The sequence below is a fragment of the Pygoscelis adeliae genome, unplaced genomic scaffold (genome assembly GCF_000699105.1).
Source record: "Pygoscelis adeliae isolate BGI_AS28 unplaced genomic scaffold, ASM69910v1 Scaffold121, whole genome shotgun sequence".
NCBI classification, from domain to species: Eukaryota; Metazoa; Chordata; class Aves; order Sphenisciformes; family Spheniscidae; genus Pygoscelis; species Pygoscelis adeliae.
In genome coordinates, this window is record NW_008824359.1 from 9,504,185 (window position 1) to 9,504,543 (window position 359).

Below are 359 nucleotides of genomic sequence, written 5' to 3' on the forward strand. Positions count from 1 at the left end.
CGGGAAGGGAAGGTCGGGCCAAGCCCCGTACCATCCCTGTGGCCGGCTCCATCCTGACTCACCGCGTCGAAGTCGGAGATGATCTCGTTGAGGAACCGCAAGCACTCAATGCCCCCATTGTTGATGCTCTCCTCCGTGTAGAAGTCCGCGAAGTTGGGGAGGGAGGCAAACATGACGCCGATCTCGTCGTAGGACTGGCTGTACAGCTCCTGGGGACAGGATGGGACAGTGGCCGTGAGCCGGGGACGTGCCCACGCATGACACCAGCACCTCCGGCAAACCCAAACCCTCCTGTGAAGCCATCTTCTCTTGGCACGTGAAAAAAATGAGGGTGCTCTGCAACCTCGTCTTGCACGGCC